We start from the raw sequence: 7,120 nt of genomic DNA, 5'->3' as shown, positions 1-7,120 counted from the left end.
AGAGAGAGCTGAGAGCGAGAGAGGTAGAGAGAGAAATGGAGAGAGGTATGAAGAGTAGGAGAGAGAGAGAGAGATGAAGAGGAGAGAGTGAGAGAGAGAGACTTTTGCCTGTCAACAGGTGTAGCACAGAGAAAGAGGGATGAAGAGGAGCGGGAGGACAGGGAGAAAGAAAGAAAGAGAGAGAGGAATTGGGAGAGAGGGAGAGGAAGAGGGACAGAGAGATGGAGATGGAGAGAGATGATATCCAGAAATAGAGAAAGATGTAAGAGAAAAGGAGAGAGAGAAGAGAGAGTGAGGAGAGAAGGAAAGGCAGATTTAGAGAAAGAAAGGGAGAGAGAGAGAGAGAGAGAGAGAGAGGAAGATAGATTGATGGACAGAGAGAGAAAGGGTACGTGTGCAGGGATATGTGGGGTGTACTATGCGGAGAAAGCAAAGAATGTATAGAAAATGGACAGAAAGAAAGAGGAAGATGTGATGAAAAGAAGAAGAGATGAGGACAGATCTGCCATGATAAGAGCAGAGAGAGAGAGAGAGAGAGAGAGGGAGAGGGAGCACCCATGAGAGTCTGGGATGATGGTTCAGGTGTATTATCCAAATAACAACTTATTCATCACACACACACACACACACACACTCACACACACGCACGCACGCACACACGCACGCACGCACGCACGCACGCACACACACATGCTCACTCACATCCATTTTTTCATGTGCTCTCTCTCTCTCTCTCTCTCTCTCACACACACACACAAACACACACACACACACACACACACACACACACACACACACACACACACACACACACACACACACACACACACACACACACACACACACACACACACACACACCAATGGCATTCAGAGCAGAGTAACCAATCAGTTAGCCGCAACAGGCAATTACTCTCTGTCTCTCTCCGCCTCATCATTTGTAAAGTGTCAATTGTGTGTGTGTGTGTGTGTGTGTGTGTGTGTGTGTGTGTGTGTGTGTGTGTGTGTGTGTGTGTGTGTGTGTGTGTGTGTGTGTGTGTGTGTGTGTGTGTGTGTGACATTTCCTTGCAAAATAACAGCATGCTACAGCCATAATTCTGGTTACCGGCATTCGACTGTTATTCTACACCAAACTAGCCTAGAAATCTAGACGCCCCTAGCGACCGCAAATTGAATTTGCTCCTTTGAAAGTCTTTAAGTCGCTTACTAAATAGATGGGAATGACATCTAGTCTACCGAGCTAGCGGCTAGCCAACCTGTCGTCAATTACACAGAGCTAGGTATCCAGCCGTGTATTAGTTATGGGTATACAGCTAGCTAGCTAACACCGAACATGTCATGTTGACAACAATCATAAATATAACCATTTAACAAGCCCCAAATTGCTCAACATTTCACTGGTTGATCAAGGAGGGCCATGTGGTTGAAAACGAGGCATTTTTGAACTGTATAAGTGAAAACACGATTTATTAGGAAACTTGTTTGTGGCTGTGGTCATCACATGCATTCACTGCTACGACGGCTCGAAGTTGCCGCTCCACCTACAAAGGGGCCCTTGCTAGTGGCTAGCTAACCTGTCGTCAATAACACAGAGGTAGGTATCCAGCCTTGTATTATATGCCTGCCCCAAATTCTAATAAGATCCATGTCATTAAAAACGAGACATTTGGGAGCTTTGAAAGTCTGTAAGTCGCTTACTAAATAGATGGGAATGACACCTAGTCTACCGAGCTAGCGGCTAGCCAACCTGTCGTCAATTACACAGAGCTAGGTATCCAGCCGTGTATTAGTTATGGGTATACAGCTAGCTAGCTAACACCGAACATGCCATGTTGACAACAATCATAAATATAACCATTTAACAAGCCCCAAATTGCTCAACATTTCGCTGGTTGATCAAGGAGGGCCATGTGGTTGAAAACGAGGCATTTTTGAACTGTATAAGTGAAAACACGATTCATTAGGAAACTTGTTTGTGTCTGTGGTCATCACACGCATTCACTGCTACGACGGCTCGAAGTTGCCGCTTCAAAGGGGTGTGTCGCGTGTACGTTGTGAAAGACAGCTGTGACGTTACACAGAAGTGTGTGGGGATTGGTTGTTCCACCATCCTATTGCGTGGCGTTGAGTGCCAAGGCATTTTGGTAGACAACCGTTTGTCCCGCCCACACTCTCTCCCAGCTCACCTAGACCCTTGTACAGCTTTTTGCTGTACGGGTCTAGCTCGCTAGGCTAACACCAAACATCAACTGCAGCATAATGCTGTTTAATGTATCACATTACGCTACAATATTTCAACAGCAATTGAACTGTTAAAATAACAATACTCTACAGAATATACACAGTATTAGTACTGTTAAAATAAAAGTACTCTACAATGCACAGTAGATGTATAGGTAATACGCCCGTCCCACCGTCCCATTGCCCACCATCACTGAAGCACCTTGAGCATGATACCAAGGTGCTGGTTTTGAAAGCGTGGCATGAATGCAATTTCAGTGTACACAGTGCTGTGTTACAATGACTATGAGCGCATTTCATGGGTCATGGGTGAGCGGTTAGGGCATCAGACTTGCATCCCAGAGGTTGCCGGTTCGACTCCCGACCCGCCAGGTTGGTGGGGGGAGTAATCAACCAGTGCTCTCCCCCATCCTCCTCCATGACTGAGGTACCCTGAGCATGGTACCGTCCCACCGCACTGCTCCCCATGGGGCGCCACTGAGGGCTGCCCCCTTGCACGGGTGAGGCATAAATGCAATTTCGTTGTGTGCAGTGTGCAGTGTTCACTTGTGTGCTGTGGAGTGCTGTGTCACAATGACAATGGGAGTTGGAGTTTCCCAATGGGCTTTCACTTTCACTTTCACATTTAAGAGAATAGCATTTAATCTGTACCAAGCACAACAAACAAGCAGCACTACAAGCTAGCTCTCAAAGCAAAATTAGCAGCAAGCACATAATATGCAACAATGCCACAAAAAATGCCACACAGAGAGCAGTTGCCACAAAGCAAGCTTTCACAAAAAAGAAAGCAGGCAAGCAACTGAAGTGTTGATAGTCCGGGTTTATATATAGGTCCAAGAGTACCATGTGACCAGAGTAATCAGGCATTTAGCAGGTGAAGGCAGTAATTGAATAATGGCATAACAGCCCTAGTAGTGAAGTGAAGTGAAGTAAAGTGAAAGCCCACCTAGGGAACTCCAACTCCCGTTGTCATTGTGACACAGCACTCCACAGCACACAAGTGTTCACTGCACACAATGAAATTACATGTATGCCTCACCCGTGCAAGGGGGCAGCCCCCAATGGCGCCCCTAGGGAGCAGTGCGGCAGGACAGTACCATGCTCAGGGTACCTCAGTCATGGAGGAGGATGGGGGAGAGCACTGGTTAATTACTCCCCCCACCAACCTGGCGTGTCGGGAGTTGAACCGGCAACCTTTGGGCTACAAGTCTGACACCCTAACCGCTTACCCATGACTGCCCTACTCAGGTGAGGCCATGCGCTGATTGACAGATTGGTTTGGAAGGGGCTGCTTGTTGCATGTGTTACATGTTCTTAAAACGTTTCAGTCACTTTCATCACTTAAATAAATATGTAAGGGTTAACGTTCGGCGAGAAGGTCGCTACCGTGGAATTTAAGTATATCCATATAATAAGCGGGTTAACTTTCGGCGAGTCGGTCACTTTGTGGAATAGCAGCACTTCAGAGAGAACAAGACCTAAAGGTCTAAAGATTCTCTCTGTCGTGCTGCTATTCCACAAAGCGACCGACTCGCCGAAAGTTAACCCGCTTATTATATGGATATACTTAAATGATTCACACATGGCGGGGACATTTCTTTAGGCCTATTTAATGTTAAGTCTATTATAGTTTTTAATGTCAAAAGATTGTTGCTGCGCAAAACAAAACAGTGCCGTTGTGGAACACCGCTAGGCAACAGCAAGGTAGCCAGGAGGACAACAGGTGTTGTCTATCACAGCAGCTGATTACTGTTGAAAAGTCGCTTTAGCAGTGAAAAGTCTTGTTGCCATTGACAGCGGTCTGTTATAGACCAACCCGTCCGTTATCGAAAAATAACAGACGTGCGAACGTTGGGGAGCCCCCTTGAAATGAATGGAGCATTCGACCGATGACGTCAAACCATATAATAAAGTTAATATAAGGTCTTTGTTTATCTGAAATACCCCGGTATGCCAATCCCATTGACCTCAGTGTTCCATTTTTATAATGCCAGCTCACGGAGCCTTTGACACACAGATCGACATTGACATAGTTCCAAAATAGTTCCAGGAAGTGGGCGTAGAACACAGACAGCGCGATAAATGTAAATGCAATTCATTAATTCATTTTTAGGCCATCTTTTAGGCTTGTTATGTAGTTACAGTCTGTAGCGAACAGGAAGGTGCTGCCTAGAGTTATTTGAATCTATGTGAATCATGCCACCAACTGACTTCCTGTGCCACAGTTGTACCAACTCTGAATTCAATGGCTCTCTCCATATCCAATCGTACATTGTACAATACAATTGTACAAAAGGTGGCAGCGCCTCTTTGTTTTATGGAGCCTTTTGCTTATACCTTTTTTTAATGCAGGAAGAAAGCAGTCGCACACAAGAACTGGATGCATTTCAGGAAAAACGGTATTGAAAAATGAAAAAAAAAATCAGTAGGCTTCATCTGTCCATACTCTCATCCTGTCATCTCTCGATTCCTTTTTCTCTCTATTCTCATCCTGTCATCCCTCCATCCCTCCATCCCTTTATTCCTCCCTTCAACTATTCATCTTCTCATTCCCCCATTTCCTCTCCATCTCTCCATCCCTCCAGACCTCCGTTACCCATCCCCCATGTGTCTTTTCTTCTGTTCTTCTCCCCATGACCTATATGGACCAGACTGGAACATTAGGCCCCAGACACACACACACACACACACACACACACACACACACACACACACACACACACACACACACACACACACACACACACACACACACACACATCCCTTTTTTCATGTGCACTCTCTCGCTCTCTCTTTCTCTCTCTCTCTCTCACTCTCACACACACACACACACAAACACATGTTTCTTCCCGCCGGGATCAGATGCCCATAACTACCGACGATGTATACGACACACACACACACACACACACACACACACACACACACACACACACACACACACACACACACACACACACACACACACACACATACACACAATTCAGCGTCCACCCCAAAACTGTCCCACTTATCCTCCACACATCTTCCTAGGTTGCAGTGGGGCCTCATAGCATGCCTTTGTCTTCTGGAAATTTCCCCATATCACATTGCATGCTCAGGAGTGTGAGTGTGTGTGTGTGTGTGTGTGTGTGTGTGTGTGTGTGTGTGTGTGTGTGTGTGTGTGTGTGTGTGTGTGTGTGTGTGTGTGTGTGTGTGTGTGTGCGTGCGTGTGTGTGTGTGTGTGTGTGTGTGTGTGTTTGTGTGTGTGTGTGTGCAGAGGCGATTCAAGTGTCAGTGGGGGCCACAAGCAAAAACCCAAATGAATGAACATTTACAACTAAATCGCCACCACTACTGTTATTACCCATCTATAAGCTTGGGGTGGGGGGGCCCAAGCGACTGCCTGCCTAGCCTGGTGACAAGATGTGCCTCTGTGTGTGTGTGTGTGTGTGTGTGTGTGTGTGTGTGTGTGTGTGTGTGTGTGTGTGTGTGTGTGTGTGTGTGTGCGCGTGTGTGTGTGCCCATTATTCCCTGCAACAATATCGGTTTTCCATCCAGAATGACACCGTGTGCGTGTATGTGTGCATGCGTGCGTGCGTATGGCCTTCTGAGGGCTGGTGACAGGTCAGGTCATTTTTGTAACACTCTTTTAAAATGTTTATTAACACTGATTAATGAACTAATTACAAAGCATTTAAATGTTTGTAAATGAGTAAGCACCAACCCACAGCTGCACAGCGGAGTGGGGGTCATCGGCTCCTCCTGGATGAGTTGGATGTGTGTTTGCCTGCATGACACTTCTACATCGAGTGGTTCCCTCAGTTTCGCCCAAGGATGGGGAACCTTTTTCATTTGAAGGGCCAACCCCTGGTTTAGCTCATTGGAAGACAAACTTCCAGGACAATTCTGGCTGTACGGGCCAGTGTCTGTTGTGTAAACAGTATTTTTTTTACTCATTTGCAAGCATTTATAAATGTTTGGCTGATTAATAGTAAACTTTTTACAAAGTGCTTATAAAGCTTTTCAAAGACTATGCTTTCGAAGTGTTTCGAAGGATTTTAAATGCCAGATTGTGCTCATGTGAAAATAGCATTTCACAATGCAAACCTCATTTCACAAAGCTACAGTGGCAGTTTCAATTGCTTTGATGTCAAACTTTTGCGACTCAGAAGTGTGTGTGTGTGTGTGTGTGTGTGTGTGTGTGTGTGTGTGTGTGTGTGTGTGTGTGTGTGTGTGTGTGTGTGTGTGTAAAATAAGCCTAGCAGGGTTTTTATTTCACACAAGAACACCTGCAACCGTCATCACCTGCGACACACCGCCGCCATGTGGCGAGGAGAGAAAACTACATGCTGCTCATTTGGCCGTCTGAATACGATGGATAGCCTACGACTGTAGCTACTATCAGTTTATTATGGCACTTATTTTTTTACTTTCAGTGGACATTAACATTAATCCACGTGTTGTTGTTTGCTGAATGTGGCGTGCATTCGTTTCCTTCTAAGTGCGCAAACATAATCATTCATGCTTGAGATTGACAATTTGTTGTTGTGCACCTGTTTTGAGGCCCACTAACTGACATGGACCACATGCCAAGACAGTCAACAATGCTAGACTGTTGTTGATCTCTCTAGCGGTGGCCCTGGAGGGCAGGAATAAACCAGGTGTCATTCAATCCCTTTTTGTTATCATTTATGAGATGGATAATATTATCCCGCTAATGGTGTGTGTGTGTGTGTGTGTGTGTGTGTGTGTGTGTGTGTGTGTGTGTGTGTGTGTGTGTGTGTGTGTGTGTGTGTGTTTTGCAAAGTCCCAAACGCCAGTGCTGTGTTGGATTATGATGCCATAATCTGACCCCCGAGCAGCCCTCGGCACGTGTACCTCGCCAGAGCCGCGCGCGC

The sequence above is a fragment of the Engraulis encrasicolus genome, chromosome 9, assembly GCF_034702125.1.
Source record: "Engraulis encrasicolus isolate BLACKSEA-1 chromosome 9, IST_EnEncr_1.0, whole genome shotgun sequence".
NCBI lineage: Eukaryota > Metazoa > Chordata > Actinopteri > Clupeiformes > Engraulidae > Engraulis > Engraulis encrasicolus.
The sequence above is the reverse complement of the archived record's forward strand: the minus strand, read 5'-3'. Positions refer to the sequence as shown.